Source organism: Mytilus californianus, unplaced genomic scaffold (genome assembly GCF_021869535.1).
Source record: "Mytilus californianus isolate M0D057914Y unplaced genomic scaffold, xbMytCali1.0.p SCAF_1, whole genome shotgun sequence".
Lineage (NCBI taxonomy): Eukaryota > Metazoa > Mollusca > Bivalvia > Mytilida > Mytilidae > Mytilus > Mytilus californianus.
Window position 1 is genome coordinate 44493093 of NW_026262581.1, and position 19974 is coordinate 44513066.

The 19974-nt window shown below is 32.1% G+C and overlaps 1 protein-coding gene and 1 long non-coding RNA gene across 7 annotated transcripts in view; one reads left to right on the forward strand and one right to left on the reverse strand.

Annotated features, from left to right (window-relative positions):
- The window catches only part of LOC127703877 (uncharacterized), a 39037-nt gene extending 25274 nt beyond the window's left edge, over positions 1–13763 (reverse strand). Inside the window, exon 1 of the long non-coding RNA XR_007983099.1 lies at positions 13740–13763. This is a non-coding gene — a long non-coding RNA (uncharacterized LOC127703877). The remainder of the gene's footprint in view (positions 1–13739) is intronic.
- LOC127701890 (protein MON2 homolog) overlaps positions 1–19974 on the forward strand; it is a 126009-nt gene that overhangs the window by 17952 nt on the left and 88083 nt on the right. For 5 of the 6 annotated variants that reach the window (XM_052205868.1, XM_052205898.1, XM_052205891.1 and 2 more), the window contains exons 3-4: positions 104–224; positions 19235–19299. The gene's annotated coding sequence lies outside the window, so the exon portion shown is untranslated. The remainder of the gene's footprint in view (positions 1–103; positions 225–19234; positions 19300–19974) is intronic. The other variant, XM_052205884.1, reaches the window with a different exon arrangement.

Below are 19974 nucleotides of genomic sequence, written 5' to 3' on the forward strand. Positions count from 1 at the left end.
TTCAATTAAAGTCTTGTGATAATATGTCATTCTTATTTGCCTGCTATCTTATTACGTCCTTGTGATGGATTGAATACTGAAATGTTTTCATTGTTTATTGCAGAGATGTATCCCTATATTTTGTGATGACCTTCTTACAAATCCTGTAGTTTCTTACGGATCACCATAACATTAGTCAGTCCATAGCCTTAACTTTAAAGTCCTTGATGACCTTAAACTAGCAGGTAAACTTTCAGAGTTTTGGCAAAACAGATATCACAACTTGTTACATAGTTTAGAGCCAATAAATACCCAATTGCACAAACCAGATTCCAAACCTTCAAAAGACCTCAAAATAAAACTCAGCTGTATTACAGGGAATAAATGGGCAATAATTTTATGGTTTACAAGCTTGCAAAAAGAATTGATGATAGTTTGGAATGTGAAACAGGAGTATTTACAACTTCATATATTTATGTTTTATATTTAAGTTTCAGTGCATCTATCTTTTCTTAATATCCCTTTCAATATACAAGAACATTTTCTGTATCAAGGTGATGTTGGACATATAAGATCTTTGCAAATTGAACAAAACATCAGCAATATGGTTTAACCAGCTGTTAATTGTCTATTTAATCATCAAAATTTACTTCATTATGGAAAAGAACTTTTTTTCAATGATGAAGGTGTAAAAATATTTCTTAGATCACAAAAAATGAATATGGAAACATGCTCTTGAAAGATGCAACCTTTGTAGTGAAACAGAAAAGTGGTGCTTTGATACTGAAGTACTCTATTCAAAAATATGACAGCATATAATCATATATCAAGGGCTCTTGTGCTATGGAATATTATTTTCAATTAAACATTAAATATAAATAAAACTGAGGAATTTTTATAGTACTCTATATGTCTGGAATTTTATTATTTTGCATCAAGTGCCACAAAATTATTAGATTTTAAGCATATTTTTGTTTGAAAGACTTGCCAGTTTAAAATGAAACCAAAATGCTGATAAATAAAATCTGAATATTCATTTAAACTGATATGGTATAAATTTCTTTAAGGACAAGGACATCTTTATACTATTTACAATACAAAAAAAATGTTCGGATTAGATCCCTTGTAAATTTTGTGCAATTAATCATAATTTTAAAGAGATGATTTCAATTTTTCTATTGTAATTTTTCCATTTATATGTGTAACAGTATTCTTGCAGCACATTCAGTTTCCTGTTATTATTTCTTGAAAGAGGGTTGATGTTTATTAGAAAGCTATAACCTTAGGGGTTTCTGTTGGTAAAGTTGAAGTTAGTGTTTTAGTTATCATGAATTTATTGACTGTTTTTGGAATATCTGACCACATATATGTTCCTTTTGTGATACACACAGCCCCATTCTCTTTTCTTTGATAGTAACATCACCAAATGTGACTTATCACCAAATTTATTTGAAATGAGCAACATGACAAGTGCCAGTGGTGGAGCAGGAACTGCATACATTTCACTTCAGTTCACTCCCAATTTTTGGTTGAAATCTTTAGTATTGTTAGTGTTTGGTGGCTAATATAAGTGTATTTCTTTTTATCATGTAGTTGTCTGTTTTTCTTCAACTTATGGCTTTTGATTACCCCCTTATGAATCGTGTCCACCTTTTTACAAAGAATTTAAATGATACTATCATACTACAATTTCTTTTTTCTTATTAAACAGTACTAGAACAGACTGTTCAACAGTAATTTCATTTCTGGAAATATTTTGGCAAAAATCATGATTTCCTCCGAACTGTCCACCTGGGATTTCAGTAAAAATGAGTATGTGAATTGCTATTTGTGGATAAAAAATGAGCATGTGAATGCGAATACATATGTTCAAACTCTTTTAGGTCATTTTTTAGTAGCAACAAAACGAAAGAACTATGTCAATTGGACATGCTTTGATACTATATCTGCCCTTGAATTTTTACTTGATAACATTTTTGTTCGCTTTGGAGATTCTGTATATCGTCAAGTTATCGGAATTCCAATGGGGACTAACTGTGCACCACTTATTGCAGACCGGTTTTTGTATTGTTATGAGTTACAATTTATGACTAAAATCAGCAAAGACCCATCGAAACAACATCTGATACAAAAATTTAACAATACTTTTAGATATTTGGATGATATATTGGCTCTCAATAATGACGACTTCAGTATGTATACTAAAGAAATTTATCCTGTTGAACTTACTTTAAATAAAGCTAATACTAACAATGACCACTGTCCTTTCCTCGATCTTGATATCTATATCATTAACAGGAAGCTTAATACAAAAATTTATGATAAAAGAGATGATTTTTCATTTCCTATCGTTAATTATCCATTTTTAGATGGTGACAATCCCTTGTCACCATCTTATGGTGTTTATATATCTCAACTTGTACGATTCGCTCGTGTATGTAACAACGTATTAGATTTTAGCGAGAGAAATTTATGTATTACTGAAAAATTATTACACCAGGGTTTTCGATATCATAAACTAGTCAAAACATTTACTAAATTTTATCATCGGTATAAGGACATCATTCGTAAATATAACTCAACATGCAGACATCTTATACGCTCGGGTATTTCACATCCAATCTTTTATGGTAATATTCTTTACAAAGCACAAAAATGTCAGTATTCACCTCAAAAGCTAACAAAACCTTTAAACAGACTTATTAAGAAGGGATATAGTTACCATACTGTTGTCAGGTCATTAAATATTGCATATTTTGGCTTTAATATTGATTCACTTATAGGGTCTTTGCATTGGAATTAAACACATTTATTCTAAAACCAGTTGTTGGCATGACACGGGTTATGTTCTTCTCATACATTTTATGACGGTATAATACTAAACCCCTAACAGGAGGGATTGTGCCTGATATTCATATGATGAAGACATAATCTTTCAATCAGTTTAATTGAGGTCTGGAGCTGGCATATCAGTAACTGCTAGTAGTCTGTTGTTATTTATGTATTATTGTCGTTTTGTTTATTTTCTTTTGTTTCCTATTCTGACAACGGACTCAGACTTCTCTTATACTGAGTTTTACTGTGCGTACTGTTGTGTGTTTGTTTTTTCTACATTGGCTAGAGGTATAGGGGGAGGGTTGAGATCTCAAAAAACATGTTTAACCCCGCCGTATTTTTGTGCCTGTCCCAAGTCAGGAGCCTCTGGCCTTTGTTAGTCTTGTATCATTTTTAATTTTTGTTTCCTGTGTATAATTTGGAGTTTAGTATGACGTCCATTATCACTGAACTAGTATACATATTTGTTTAGGGGCCAACTGAAGGACGCCTCCGGGTTCGGGAGTTTCTCGCTGCATTGAAGACTCATTGGTGGCCTTCGGCTGTTGTCTGCTCTATGGTCGTTTGTTGTCTCTTTGACACATTCCCCATTTCCATTCTCAATTTTACTTATTGTGGATAAAAAATGAGCATTTGAATTGCTTATTGTGGATAAAAAATGAGCATGCAAATTGATAATTGTGGATAAAAAATGAGCATGTGAATTGCTTTTTGTGGATAAAAAATGAGCATGTGAATTGCTATTTGTGGATAAAAAATGAGCATTTGAATTGCTTATTGTGGATAAAAAATGAGTATGCAAATTGATAATTGTGGATAAAAAATGAGCATGTGAATTGCTAAATGTGGATAAAAAATGAGCATGTGAATTGCTTATTAGTCCCCTACCAACGAAGTTGAAGGGGACTTTAGGTTTGCACTCCGTCCGTCTGTCTGTCCGTCTGTCTGTCCTTCTGTCAGTCCGGCAAATCAGTTTTCCACACTTTTTTTCTTCATGCTTGAAGATATTGATTTGATATTTGGTATATTGTTTTATCATGACAAGTAACAGATCAAGTTCGAATTTTGTTCCGGTCTGATAATTTTGTGCAGAGTTATGGTCCTAGGACTTGGAAAATTCACTCAAATATTCAGTTTTCCGCACTTTTTTTCGTCATTCTTGTCCGCACTTTTTTTCGTCATTCTTGAAGATATTGATTTAATAATTGGTACATTGTTTTATCATGACAAGTTACAGATCAAGTTAGAATTTTGTTCCCGTCTGATTATTTTGTGCAGAGTTATGGTCCTTGGACTTAGAAAATTAACTCAAATAATCAGTTTTCTGCACTTTTTTTCGTCATGCTTGAAGATATTGATTTGATAATTGGTATATAGTTTTATCATGACAAGTTACAGACCAAGTTTGAATTTTGTTTCGGTTTGATGATTTTATGCAGAGTAATGGTCCTTGGACTTAGAAAATTCACTTAAATTATCAGTTTTCAGCACTTTTTTCGTCATGCTTGAAGACATTGACTTGATATTTGTTATATAGTTTACAACATGACAAGTTATAATTCAAGTTAGCATTTTGTTCCAGTACAATTAATTTTTAACCGGTAGGGGACTATGTATTGCCATGCAATACTCTCAGAATGCTTGTTGTGGATAAGAAAATGAGCATGTGAATTGTTAATTGTGGATAACGATTAACACTTTTTAGTAAGGTGGCAGAATATTGATAAAACTATTGGTAATTAAGACTGGTAAAATTGTTGAACTGTTTGGGCTTGAACATTTTCTTATTTATTTCTTTAAAAGGCATGTATTACAGATCTGAATGCAGTATGGTACTAGATATTTTATTATTTCAAAGATGTCTTTTAGAATTAAAACCCACACTTACAAACTAAAACACACTTGGGTTTGCTACGAGTTAATGACAATTTCTAGATTATTTTAGCAGTCCAATGAAAACTTCTTCCTGGTTTGTATTATAGAAGACAGTTTTGTCTTCAGATATTTCTATTAACAATGAAGAATATGATCGGATACATACATTGTATTGTCCTGTTTGATAGGTTTCCACATAACAGCATGCTCTCTATAATCTTTGATTGGAGATTATACAACTATAGAAGGAAGTGGTAAATATAAGTTCATTTGTATTATGTTTATATTGGGTTTTTTTGTTTCCTGACTTTTTGTCTTATTCTCCTGAAAAGACTAATGATATGGTTCATTAAGTAAAGTGCAATTAATCCATTAATAAGAGAAGACAAAATTTTCAAAAGCAGAAACAACTTTTTTTTTGTCTTATTTATGGTAACAAAGGGAAATTTAATGACAAACATTGTATGTGTGGTAAGCAGTTTATTAAGTTTAAAACTAATAAGTTCACCGTTTGAAGAACAGAAATTTTCTTTCAAACTGAAGATGACGAAACCTTTCAAATGTTATGACAATTAATGTATGTAGAAAGGGAGGAGAAAAAACATCTTCCTTAATAGTCAGTTCAAGAAGACTTTGAAATAATTTTTCAGACAAATTACAATATATTCCTGTAAATTTTTTATATGTTTATAATGGCCATTTGTGCAAAGTGAGCCATTTTCATCGCTTGGATCCTGTCTTCATCCATTATCTGTTAATTTTTACAAAAATCTTTCCTTCTCAAACTACAGGGCCAATTGAAACCAAACTTGGCAACAATCATTCTAGAGGTTTTTCTTGTTTAAAAAATTTGTCTGATGAGCTGACCGCCAACCAACATGTCCTCCAATGCTTGAAATAGAATATAGAAATAAAATGCAAGTATTGTCTATTATCTTGTTTTTTCTCATCACTTGGCATCTCAGGTGTTGGTCATCAATCATCATTAACTTTTACAAAAAATTCTACTGGGCCAAATTTGGCCACAATCATCATTGGGGTATCTAGTTTAAAATGTGTACTACGACTCCACCTGCCAACCAAGATGGCCAACATGGCTAACAATAGAACATGGGGTAGAACGCAAGTTTTGTCTATTATTTTGAAAACCGCTATACAGGTAAATAGAGAAAATCTGACAAGGTGTAACACCACTAATTTGGGCCCGGCCAGAAAGCACATACCAGAAAGTAGTACATATTTAACACAAAATAGTTCCTACGCATGAGTGTAACTTTCAAAATATGTAGAATATTTAGATATTTTTGGTATCAAAATGAAAGCTGAATGGCTGGTGATCATTGTAGAACACTTTTTGACTTATAATTTTGAATATTAAAAAAACTGCACCAAATTTTAAAAAGAGGGTACATTTTGCCTGTTTGTCAGATCTGAAGTACCTGTTTTGGTATATCTGAAGTTCCAGGAACCAGTTCTTTCTTATATGCCATTAAAGGTATGTTGATTTTTTCAGTACAAGACACCATAAAGTGTTGCTTTGACATGCAATGATTGTCACTTTATTTGAACTTAAAACAAAAGAGCTGTGCCTGCTTGAAATTGAGGAATTTAACATAGAAAGCAATGGGCCATGAATTAGTGGTGTACTTCCACAAGGAGAGAAATGTTCAGAATGTTTAGCTTTACCTATTGTCCATTTATGTTAAAACTGTAGGACAACTTCTGATAGGATTTACTGCCCTTAAATAAAGAATTTAACCAATTTTTATAAGAGTGAAATTTGCGGTCGTATAATGTTATGATGTTATCAGCATTGTCGTTGTCCAAAGACATTTGGTTTCCAGACAATAACTTGAGTATAAGTGTATGGATCTCTTTTAAATTGTACCACAAGGTTCCATACCACAAAAAGAAGGTTGGGATTGATTTTAGGGGTTATTGTCCTAACTGTTTAGGAATTAGGGGCCAAAAACAAGCATGTTTCTTGTTTTGGGACAATAATTGTGTATTAGTGTATGGATCTCTATGAAATTGAACCACAAGATTTCATACCTACCGGTAAAAAGGAAGGTTGGGATTGATTTTGGGAGTAATGGCCCAAACCATTTAGGAATTAGGTGCCAAAAAACTATGATTTTCTGGTGTACTTGGATATGCTGAATCAAACCGTGTATTTAGATTTTGGATATTGGACCATAAAAGGTAAAAGTTCATTTTCATTTTTTTCAGTTCTTTGGCTGCATTCATCTGTGACAGAAACCTATACTGTGTCAAATATTTAATCACAATCCAAATACAGAGATGTATCAAGCTTGATGTAGCCTCATTGTCCATACTTGCTTCAACTGTTCAGGCTTTGACCTCTGCAGTCGTATCAAGCTGAGTACAGCAGAGCATTTTATTTTTTCATTTTTATACGACTGCAAAAAAGATCGTATATTGCTATTATGTCGTCGTCAACGTCCAAAGACATTTGGTTTCCGGACAATAACTTAAGTTTAAGGGTATGGATCTCTATGAAATTTTACTAAAAGGTTCAATACCACAAAAGGAAGGTTGGGATTGTATTTGGGGGCCCAAAACAAGCATTTATCTAGTTTCAGGACAATTACTTGTGTATAAGTATTTTGATTGCTCTGAAATAGTACCACAAGGTTCAATACTACAAGTCGAGGGTTGGGATACATTTTGGTGCCCAAACTGTTATGGAATCAGGGGCCAAAAAGGGTCTGAAACAAGCATTTTTCTATTTTTCAGACAATAACTTGTGTTTAAGTGTATTGATGTCTCTTAAATTTTACCACATTTTACAAAAAGAAAATTTACTTCAAATTTTATTTTTTTTTGGAAAAGGGGGGGTGGGGTAAAAAAAAAATTTGTTTCTTCAAGATTTAAGAAATTGTCAATTTCCCAAAGAAAAATTGGGGGTCACAATTGCTAATTCTTTGTATATAGTCTGAAAACTGATTTAATAAGTATTGCGCAACAGCACAGTGTAATGCACAAAAGCAAGAAATCTTCAATTGAATATAAATTCAAATCATATAACTAATTTTAAGTTCTTTGACTACATTTATTCTATGGTCAGAAACCTATAATGTGTCAAATATTTAATTACAATCCAAATTCAGACTTGTATCAAACTTGAATATTGTGTCCATTTTTGCCCCAACTGTTCAGGGTTGGACCTCTGCGGTTTTATCCAGCTGCGCTTGGCGAAGCAGTTTATTGATTATCATCTTGAAATTTATAATAGATAGAGAGAAACTATAAATGGCAAAAATAATCAGCAAGATAAGATCTACAAATAAGTTCACAAGGCTGAAATTGTCAGTCGACTCATAATTGGAGTTCTTGCTCTTTAATGAAGATTTTTACCAATTTTTGGCACTTTTGCCTATCTTGAAAACTGTAAAAAAATAAAGATAGAAACTTTGATTGAAAAAAACTATCAGCAAGACAAGATCTACAAAATGTCTACTTTTGTTGAAATAGTTAGTAGACTCTTTATAGGAGTGATTGTCCTTAAATGACGATTTTGTTTACCCTTTTTTTGTATTTTGGGCAAATATTAAAGAAGATAGGGAGATGTTATAACAGAAAAAATTATCAGCAATTCAAGATCAACAAGAGACTTTTGTCATGAATTCTATTCTAGTCTACAATTTTGGAGAGTGTCAATTGTTGAAGATGCACATAGACCTAGGTGAGCAACACAGGCTCTTTAGAGCCTCTGGTTTGTTCTCTTCTTTTGTCTCTTATTTTATGGGGGATCTGAATTCACACCTGCCAGTAAGTAAACAAAACAAAATATCTATGAACTTTAAGTATCTTCCCGAAAGAGGTGTAGTTTGTGAATCAGCTGTATTTACAAAGTTCAACCTACAGCATGTAGAGGAACTAATGATATATTTATTAATCTCCCATTATCATCACTTATGGGTCATTTTCAATTTATAAATTCAAAATTCAAAATGTGAATTAACACTATTTCTAGCTAGACATGTAACTCCAGCAACAACACCAGATGGTGCGTTGATTTTTACTGTCAACAATGGAGAGATCCATTTCTATTGTTTAATTTCAGCTGGACAACTGAAACTTGCACTAAATTATGTAATGGTTTAAAATTACATCGAAATTCATTGGTAAAGTGACATCATTTATTTTTCAAGAATTATTTGGATATTCCTTTTGATCTGACATGAATGTTTATTTCAACTCAGTTTCAATAATTATTAGTTAAAAGATACAATCTTATAAGCCAAATTAAAGCTACATAATTTTTTTGAAATAATGCTTTTTCAGGTATAATGGTTATACCGGTAACCTACTTTTACTATATCCCATTTCCTCATTTATTATCAATAGTTTTGTCATAATACTCTCTTAAAATAATTACTGCAAAATAAATTGCACATAACTATGCATTAGAAGTTGCATTTGCTACTAGATATGTATAATTACATCCTTTTTACTGCTTCCTTTCTGTGCTGCAAAATATTATGTAAGAAGGCCATCTATGATTGCAGAGTTCATCAAAGGTACATTTGAAATGTTTGATAGGATAAAATTGGGGAAATTGTACCATTATTACCTTTGATCATAACAAGACCAAATTCTCAGTGTCAGCTCTTGAATCTTGTCAAGCCAAAGTAGTTCAGCCATTAATTGCTCAGTTGTCTGTATGCATGGATAAGGTAACGATTTTAAACAAAGACAAATCTAATATTTGACAGCCATCTAATGTGGTCATACTCTTCTTGATTTTAAGGAAAGATAAGAAAGATATATATGTGTGTGTGTGTGTACCTTAAGCATTTTTTAAATTGTTTGCAGCAATCTTAAAGGATTATATTTATGCAGTAACAAATCTTGTTTTGAAATCTCTTTTAAATCCTGATTGCCATAGTATTGTTTCATAACAACTCAATTTAAAGATAATTTTCTCAATTTAATGTACTGACAATCAAATGCCAAACATGAAAATAAAATGGTGACTAAATTGACATGTGAATGAAGTGTTTTGGAGTAAAAGTTGAAGGGTAATTATCTCATGATGGTAAGGACATTGTCTTTGCTTTAACTTTAATAATGGCATTACATAATTTTTCTGTTCTAATCTTGATTTAACATTAAAAAATCAGTCAGGATGATCATAAGAAGGTCAGTGCTGGTTGCTAAATTTAGTTCGGACAGTGCAATTCTTTTAACCACCAATTACCATAACTGCCAATCAAGTTTTCAGAGTTTTATTCTTGTTATTGCATTTCCTAAGAATTTTAAGACAAAGTTTGATAAAGGCCATTATATCTTTTAAGGCAAAAGACTTGTTTACCTCTGTTTGATTTATTGGAAAATGGTGATTCAGTCAGATTAATTTTTCCTCCAATTTTTCTGATAGTTAAAGGACTTTTATCATAAATCAGATTTTAGCAGAAATGAGTATTAAACAAACCACCATAAATTAAAAAAAGAAAATGCATTTTAAATTTCAAGCAGAATATAAGGATCTGCATCTCCTACCTTGGTTTAGTAACTTTAAAATTCTGTTTATTAAACCTTTCTAGTGTGTGTTGGCCTGATAAGAATGCTGTAGAATGAGGTCTGGAAGTGGCTTTAGGCTCCCAACAGGACCAGGACATAGCCCTGGTATGGGGTTCAGGGGAATAATAATAATAATAATAATAATAATCTTTATTTCAAGAGGGTATGCTCAATTAGTACAAACACTATTCTCCCTTGAGGCCCTCACACTCCACTCACAATGCATCACACAATTTCTTCATAACAAAGATAAACATTAGAAAACATAATCAAAATTAATACATAATCATTTAAATAATTCCTGGATTTTCAAGTAAAAACTTAAAGCAGTTTGTTTTAAAAGTATTTATGTTTGACATGTGTCTTAGTGCTTCTGGTAGTTTATTCCATAAAGTTGGGCCAGTATATGAAAAAGATCTTCTAAATGTGTTTGTTCTTGCCTTTGGTATATTAAGTAATTGGGTAGTATTTGATCTAAGTTGCATTCCATTTTTATTTGTAACATAGGAGATTTTGTTAGACAAATATTCTGGGACAGATCCATATAAACATTTATGAACATATAAGGCCTTGTGGTAAATTACACGATCAGTAAATCGAAGCCATGATAACTTTTTAAACATTGTATTAGATGGGGTATCATAAGGAAGTTCAAGAATAATTCTAGCTGCTCGTTTTTGAAGTTTATCTAATCTATTTGTATTTTGGTCACTGGTGTTTCCCCAAATTGTACAACAGTAATCCAAAATAGGGAGAATATAACCATTAAAGTATAACTTTCGTGTTTCCAGGGGGAGGGATTTCTTTATCCTAGACAAAAGATTTAGCCTGGTACTGATTTTTGTGCACAAAGTACCAATTTGGGCTGTCCACTCAAGATTTTCATCAATGAAAACCCCTAGGAGCTTTTCGCCATTAACATCTCTAATGTGGGAGTTACCAACAGTCAAATTAAGAACATGGTCTGTTTTTGCTAGTTTCTGTCTAGAACCAATAACCATAGATGTAGTTTTTGTTGGATTTATATACATCTTATTTCCCTTGCACCATTCTTCAATTCTGTCTAAATCATTTGTAATGCTGTCCTGGATGGTATTTAGACTACGACCTGTGCAGTGAATGGTAGTATCATCTGCATAAAGGTCTGCTTCAGATGAGGTTATATGAAGGGGCAAATCATTAATGAACAATAAAAATAAAAGGGGGCCTAATATGGAGCCCTGAGGTACTCCAGATTTTATTTCTAGTGCCCTTGACTTGATTGTCCCATTTTCAACTTGTTGGAATCTATGAGATAGATATGATTTAAACCAGTTACATGATAAATTTGAAATTTTGTAGCACTGCAGTTTTTGAAGAAGTATAATGTGATCTACCAGATCAAATGCTTTTTTAAAATCTAGGAAGATAATACCTATAATTTCTCCATCATCAATGGCTTTCAACCACTGATCAATAAGTTTTAGTAAAGCAGTGTGACAAGAGTGGTGGCTTCTAAATCCAGACTGACTTGCATGAAGGAGCTTATATTTTAATAGGTATCGGTATAGGTGTTTGCAGACATGCTTTTCAAAAATCTTTGAAAGAGTAGGCAAAATAGATATTGGTCTATAGTTGTCGACAGTATCTTTAGGACCCTTTTTATGACTTGGCATGACACGGGCATTTTTAAGCTCAGAAGGAAATATACCAGCAGTGATACTCCTATTTATAATATAAGCTATTGACGGTGAAATAACTTCTGATGATAGTTTAAGTATGCGAGGACTGATCTGATCAATGCCTGTAGCTTTTGCAACATTTAAATTGCTAAGGCAGTCCTTAACTTCAGCAACTGTAATCAAGGGGATGTAAAACCAAGTATCTTGAGGTACTTTTGCTGCTACCTCCTCATAAATCTTATTGGGAACAAAGCAACTAGACAGAAAACTCTTTTTCAACATTTGTGAATTTAATGTACTCAAATCATAAAATTTACTGGTAATTTTATCATGAAAGTATACAGGGAAAATACTTCTAAGAATTATAAAAATAAATTTGTAATTACATCTGACTGATGAATTAATACAGTATAATCAGAAATCTGTAAAGCATTTATACAATCTGCATTGCCCAGCATAGCCTTTGTAAGCAATAAATCCTGTTTTACAGTTTAGCATTTTTCATATATATCCATTCTGTTCTGATTGAGGTTATTGATAAAATTGTCAATGAATTGTACCTTCAGTCATGGTTCATTAACTTTGAATATATGCATAACTTACATGTTAAAATTTTGATATTTTTATTTCAACATTTGCATTTTACTATCAAAATAACAAAACGGCGAGACATATCTCTGTGTTAACAGTTTATGATAAGATTGTGTCATTCCAATTTGTAAATAGTATTTTTATACGACCGCAAGAATTTGCGTTCGTATATTGCTATCATGTCGTTGCCGTCGTCAGAAGACATTTGGTTTCCAGACAATAACTTTAGTATAAGTGAATGGATCTCTATGAAATTTAACCACACGGTTCAATAGCACAAAAAGGGGCCAAAAAAAGGCATTTTTCTAGTTTCCGGACAATAACTTGTGTATAAGTGTATGGATCTCTATGAAATTGTACCACAAGGTTCCATACCACAAAGGGAAGGTTGGGTTTGACTTTGGGGGTTATGGCTCAAACTGTTCAGGAATAAGGGGCAGAAAGGAGGGATTCCATACCACACACAGAAGTTTGGGGTTGATTTTGTGGGTTGTGGCTTTAATCGTTAAGAAACTACAGGCCAAATAGGGGCCAAAAACAAGACTTTTCTAATATTGGCTAAGCTGGTTCTAACATAAATTATTTCTGATCTATATGAAGAAACAACAAATACTGATATGGCAGGAGATACACACCAAACAGGGTGTGTAAATTATTATATTTAGTTTGTAAACAGATTTACTAAGTTTTGCGCAACAGCAAAGTATTGCACAACAGCAAGAAATCTTCAATTGCAAATAAATACAAATCTTTTAAATAATTTCAGTGCGGATTAATTTAAAGTCTTGAATTGTTTGAGGTTTTTACCATGTATTACTATATTGAATATTTGGACATTTTTAAATAGGTCTACATTGAGGTCCAAGGGGTCCAAAATTAGACTTTGTTTGATTTCATCAAAAACTGAATTCTTGTGGTTCTATAATATGCTGAATCTAACTGTGCATTCAAATTTTTAATTTTGGGCCCTGTTTTCAAATTAGTCCATATTAAGGTCCATAGGGTCCAAAATTAAACTTTGTTTGAATTCATGGTTTTTTTTATATGCTGAATCTAACCATGGAATTAGATTTTGGATATTGGACCATTAAGTAGATTAAATGTCCCATTTCAAATTTTTAAGTTATCTGACCACATTTATTCTGTGTCAGAAATCTATAATGTGTCAATTATTTAATCACTATCCAAATTCAGAGCTGTATCAAGCTTGAATATTGTGTCCATACTTGCCCCAACTGTTCAGAGTTCCACCTCTGCGGTCATATGCAGCTGCTCCAGGTGGAGTGCATTTTTTTAAGATATGACTATGATTATCAATTACACAACAAGTGAGAAAAGTCTCAGTGGTCACACAGATTACATTTCATAATTTTTTTGGTGCATATAGTGCCTCATGACAGCTACGCCCCTGGTCTGTTTGGCAAGTTTCATCAAACCTTGACCTCATTCATGTGGATCATTGATAATGTTAAGTATATGTGATTCTTGTAGTAAAACATTTATTTCAAAGACCTTCAATATAAACTCAATCAGGATCAGAAAAGCAGGCAAGACAAATGGTCTTAAATTACTTTATAAAAATAAGGAGATGAGGTATGATTGCCAATGAGGCAACTATCCACCAAAGTTTGTTCAGTTAGCATATAGGTGTAAAAAGAAATGCATTTTTATACCACCGCAAAAAAATTTGCGGTCGTATACTGGTATCACGTCATCGTCGTTTTTGTTGTATGAAGACATTTGGTTTCCGGACAATAACTTTAGTATAATAAATAGAATTCTATGAAATTTAAACACAAGGTTTATAACCACAAAAGGAAGGTTGGAATTGATTTTGGGGGTTATGGTCCTAACAGTTTAGGAATTAGGGGCCAAAAAAGGGCCCAAATAAGCATTTTTCTAGTTTCCAGACAATAACTTGTGGAAAGGTGTATGAATCTCTCTGAAATTATACCACAAGTTTCCATACCACAAAGGGATGGTTAGGATTGACTTTGGTATGGTGGCTCAAACCGTTTAGGAATAAGGGGCACAAAAGGGGGAAAAACAAAGGTTTCCTGGTTAATGGACAATTTAAAAGCAGTGTAAGGGAGGTAATCCAAACTCATTTAAAGTATAATGTTGTGTATGTTTGGATTACCTCCCTTTCACTGCTTTTAAATTATGTATAAAGAAATTTTGTATTGTCTTGAGGTGATTAGCTGTCAATTTATTCTTAGAAGTTACTATTAAAGGAATATTAATTTTAGCAATGATTATGTATTTAAATTGGTAATTATGATTGCAAACTCCATTGGAAATTTGAATTGAGATCATGACCATATCTTGAGGGAAAGATTTTTTTTTTTGGAAAACGAGGGGGGGATTAAAAAAAAATTAGGGGCGGAGGGGGGTAAAAATGAAATTGTGGGGGGCAATTTTTTTTTCATTTCAGATTTCAGAAATTTAAAAGAAAATTTCTTGAAATATTAATTTTTTTTGCAAAAAAAGGGGGATGTAAAAAAAAAATTTTTTTTGTTGGGGGGGGGGGGGTCAATTGGCAACAGCATAGTGTATTGCACAAAAGCAAAAAAATGAATATAAATTCAAATCATATAACCAATTCTAAGTTCTTTGACTACAGTTATTCGGTGTCGGAAACCTATTATGTGTCAAATATTTAATTACAATCCAAATTCAGACCTGTATCAAGCGCGTATATTGTGTTCATTTTTGCCCCAACTGTTCAGGGTTGGACCTCTGTGGTCGTATCCAGCTGCGCTCAGCGAAGCATTTTATTAACATTTAGAAACAGTTTCGGGTTAAAGGTTTTAAGAAACTTATGTTGTCAAATAGAATTTTATGAAATTTGAAACTTTTTTATTATTATGAGATAATATCTGAAGCCAAATTTTGAAAATGTTTTTAACAGCTTTCAGAAATTTTACTGATATTTTTTCTGCAGTTTACAGTCTGGGGTTAAATTGTTAGGCATCAATAACTTTGTCAAATCATTCCTGGAACTTGGACAACAGCTTCTACATTATCAAGAAATAGTAGTTTAAAGAACAAGAATGATTTTCTTAACTTTACCATATTTTATTGATTTTAAAAGGACTAATTTTTGGCAGTCAACATAACACTTTAATACTGATTGCAACAATCACAGCTAACACACAGAGTTCCATGGAACCTTTACAAATTATTTTATATGTTTATCATATTCTTATATGTTTTTATTACAAAAGAGATTAAAAGTTGATATATCCCTGATATATATACATTGTTATGATAGAATAATGTACCTTCTTTCCATCATTAACTTTTAACTGTGAGTTGACATTATGCAATCCTAAAAAAAATAGGAATAGTCTTTGTTATTAAAATTCATTATAACATCATGAGCATTCTTCATATAAATAGAAGAGGTATGAAATAACAGTTTAATGTAGTAACATTGCAGCAAATGCCTAAAAATATTGAAGGTGTTATCTTCCCTAATTATTGCACTATAGGTTACAATACACCATTAGATTTTATGGGCGCAGCCATTTTATGAGCATAACATGGTATTCAGAATTAAGAGTATAGCTAATCCTGATTGGTTGATATGTGCGCCCGTTATTTTTTGTAATTAGAGACTTCGTGCATTCTGCATTATACCAAAGGCCAAATAAATTATTTGCCTTAGCCCTAACGGAACTGAGATGTCTTTTAAACGCTAGGATGAGACACGTATTTTTAAGTGCAAAATTGATAGGCATGGGAGATAAGTACAATTTACGCTAAGAAAAGCAACGCGAACCTATATTTTTTGGACCAAAAAATACTGTCCTAATAACTTTTCTTTAATTCAAGCAAGGTTTCGTTAAAAAAATCAGCTTTCTAAAGTCTGTATCTCGAAAAAGGCTATCATTGTCGCCTATGGGGAAATTAATTGTTTATTATAATCTATACAGCGTCGACATTTCTTTATCATAGTGCTCAAAAAGTGTCAAAAACAGTAATTTTACTGGATATTTGATGTGAAACCGTATTTTTTGGTGACAAATGAATTATTGATTAACTAGTTTTTAAGCTATAGTCTGTTTCATATTTGTATAGCGTTTTACCTTAGAAACAAGGGTGGGTTCGACTTTTGACTTACTGTGGAGAGAATATGTCATTTTCTGAACTTCTGCTGATTTGTTTGAAAAAAGCACATACACGTCTAGAGTTTGGATATACAAATCGATTTTTAAACATGACAATCTCGATCCAAGTGCTGTTATCGAAATTACCAAATTCAGTGAAAATGTACAGAAATGATCCCCTTCGAACATTGAAATGTTCACTCGAATGGCAGACTATAAAAATTAGAATAGGCATGACATTTTGTAGTTAACGAATAGTTTTCGCTGTTTCAACACAAATATTTACACATTTTTCATATTTTGAAATGCTATAGTCTGTTTCAAAAATGTACTTTTCTACGAAAATGGTTTCATTTAAAACTGTTGTTCAAAATTCACCGTAGTAGTTACATATTGGATCGGTTTTGTTATCAATATAATCAGTACTTGATGACATATAAAGAATCATTGGAGAAAGTGGACATTATCTTCAGGCCCTTTTTAGCAGTACCGCATTTACTAAAAAAATCAGAATTTTTTTTTTCACATTTTTTGACTGGGGTTACCTCTGATAAAAAATTGTGAAAATTCAGAGAGTAATGCCAGAACGTTTTGAAGATGATTTTTGTGTGGCATATATATTTATGCATCTAACGAACTATGAATTGCATGATTCTAGAAAGTATTAAATAGCGTATAGGTTACAATACACCATTAGATTTTATGGGCGCAGCCATTTTATGAGCATAACATGGTATTCAGAATTAAGAGTATAGCTAATCCTGATTGGTTGATATGTGCGCCCGTTATTTTTTGTAATTAGAGACTTCGTGCATTCTGCATTATACCAAAGGCCAAATAAATTATTTGCCTTAGCCCTAACGGAACTGAGATGTCTTTTAAACGCTAGGATGAGACACGTATTTTTAAGTGCAAAATTGATAGGCATGGGAGATAAGTACAATTTACGCTAAGAAAAGCAACGCGAACCTATATTTTTTGGACCAAAAAATACTGTCCTAATAACTTTTCTTTAATTCAAGCAAGGTTTCGTTAAAAAAATCAGCTTTCTAAAGTCTGTATCTCGAAAAAGGCTATCATTGTCGCCTATGGGGAAATTAATTGTTTATTATAATCTATATGTCCTTAACATGACAGAATTTACAAAATACCAATTGAAACTTTCAGATCAAAATCAATAGTGGTGGAAATTAGAAATATTTTCAAGGTTTTAATGTGACAGTTAAATATTATGTCATTGGTTTGTAGGATGAATTTGAGAATTTAAAATGAGAAACATGATATTGATATTCAAATTTTTCAATTTCAAAATCTGTAGGTTGTGCAGATGTTTATGCATTGTGGGCCTTAAATTATTTAGAACATACATTTACAGTAAAAGTAAAGGAAGCCATATATACATATTTGCCAAATATACTGCATGGTACAAAGACTACATCAATTACCAATGCCCATGAAAAAAAACAGACATTCAAACAAAAAATATATAAAGATAAGAAGATGTGGTATTATTGCCAATGAGACAACTCTCCACATAAACGACCAATTATGAAAATTTAACATCTATAGGTCGACCAATTTATGAAAAGTTAGCATCCATAGGTCATCGTACGGCCTTCAAAATGACAAATGTAAAACAAGTCAAACAAGAAAATTAACGGCCTGATTTATGTACAAAACATCAATGAAAAACAAATAGGATAAATAGCAACAAAGGACAACCACTGAATTACAGGCTTCTATACTTTGGACAGGCATATACAGATTGTGGCAGAGTTAAACATGTTTGTTGGCGCCTTAACCTGTGACAGTCTTGTTACAAAAGAACATAAGAACAAATTAAAAAAATCAGTTGAAAGGGCTTAACTCAACAGATCGATACAAAGCACATAGGTATATATATTTGATACAATATTCAAGAGATTGTGTTACCTATTAGGTTTTGCATCACACATTGTTGCTGCTAACAATAAAAACCCGTAGGCAATGGGGCATTAAGTGTTACCTGTGAACATCCAACCATCCATCCCATTTTTGTTTCTGCACTCTAACTTAAGTTTGCCTCAAGCAAATTTTATGAAACTCATACACAATGCTAAGAACCAAAACTAGCAGATAGAGTTTGAATTTGGGCAGTGAGTCACATACCATTCTAGAGTTATGCCCTTTGTAACTTGGAAAACTGCATGAATTTTTTTCATATCCGCACTCTGACTTAAGTTTGCCTCATCCAAATTTTATGAAACTCGTACACAATGCTAAATCAACCACACGCAGACAGAGTTTGAATTGGGCAGTATTTACTGTTCTAGAGTTATGCCCCTTTTTAACTTGGAAAATTTAGCAGGGCATTCATATCCTCAGACACACTCTTCTTTTATTTAAACTTGTATCATCACATCTATTTTCAAGTTCTTGGTCTTCACAAATTTTTATGTATATTAATTTGTCTGCTCAAATTTATATGCATCAATTTGATAACTAACTTTAATAATTAATGTTTTACACAAATATTGGAAAATAAAACTGGACAGTTCAATATTGTGAAAATATTTAAAGATGCAAACAACTTTGTATATTTTTCTTGTAAATAGAAGTATAATCAGATATAGATTTGTTAATTTTATTTTTCAGTGTATCTGTAAAGGGAGACAACTGGATTTTTATCAATCAGCCATTTTTCCATAACATCCAGACAGGTGAGATTTTTCTATAACACAATTTCCTTTTATTTATTTTGATTATTCAAGAGCTACTGAAAACTAAAAATTGGAAAGAAATGATCTTATCACTAACCAGTATTACTGGTGTGATATTTACAATCATTGGGCTAGGCTTTGTATTTTCATCTCAAATATCAGACATTAAAATGAATGAGAGTTTCATCATTTCAAACATTGACAAAAGTGTTGACCAGATTTAAGCTTGATATTGAAATGAGAATGGCCATTGTTAAATTGACATTTTGATAGATAAGTTTATGAATGATGGTTTTTTTCAAAATTAGCATGTCTTGTGGTGTGGAGATTTGAATGTGAAAAACATTTGTATTTGATATGGACCTTTGATGTTAAATGTGGACTCCAAGATATCATGTTTTGGAAAAATGAATGAGCATGCAAGGAGTGTTACATTAAAGAATTCTACATGTTGTGCGATGTTTTTCTGGCGAGATACATGTCTATGTGTCATACTGTCTCCAACATACTATTATTGATAGAGACAATTCAAAGATAATGCTGTAATGCATAATTACTTGGATGATAAAAATTAAAGTGCAGCATAAACTAATTATGTTTAGAAGTTTGCATGTTTTGAAGACATTGAGGTTTTATCAGAATAGTATAAGAGTAATTATTCCCCACAATTTGCTT